The sequence below is a fragment of the Otolemur garnettii genome, unplaced genomic scaffold (assembly GCF_000181295.1).
Source record: "Otolemur garnettii isolate 467f Iridium unplaced genomic scaffold, OtoGar3 scaffold00010, whole genome shotgun sequence".
In the NCBI taxonomy this organism is placed as follows: domain Eukaryota; kingdom Metazoa; phylum Chordata; class Mammalia; order Primates; family Galagidae; genus Otolemur; species Otolemur garnettii.
Genome location: NW_003852405.1, coordinates 14,223,404 through 14,223,806, shown reverse-complemented (window position 1 = coordinate 14,223,806; position 403 = coordinate 14,223,404).

Below are 403 nucleotides of genomic sequence, written 5' to 3'. Positions count from 1 at the left end.
AATTGACAAACTGGAGGAGAAACAAGCTTTTTGGGGGGGTAGGAGAAGGGGGGAAAATGAAATGTTCTGATTTGAACTTTAGTTTCAATAGCCTGTTAGACATCCAAGTGGTTATGTCAAATAGACAATATTATGTGCTGATCTGAGACTTGGGTCAGACCTAGAGGTATAAATTTAGCCATGGGACTGGATGAGATCCCCTAGGGAGAGAGTGTAGGTCAGTCCTGTCTAATAGCACTTTCAACAATGATGAAAATGTTTTATATTTATGTTGTACACCATCCACATGTGTCTATTGAGTACAGATGCAGTGAGGTTTGTAGAATTTGTGTTGAGTACATGAGAGCATGGAGACCATGGGTACAGTGTGGGTTCATAGAATTTGTAGAATTTGTGTTGAGTA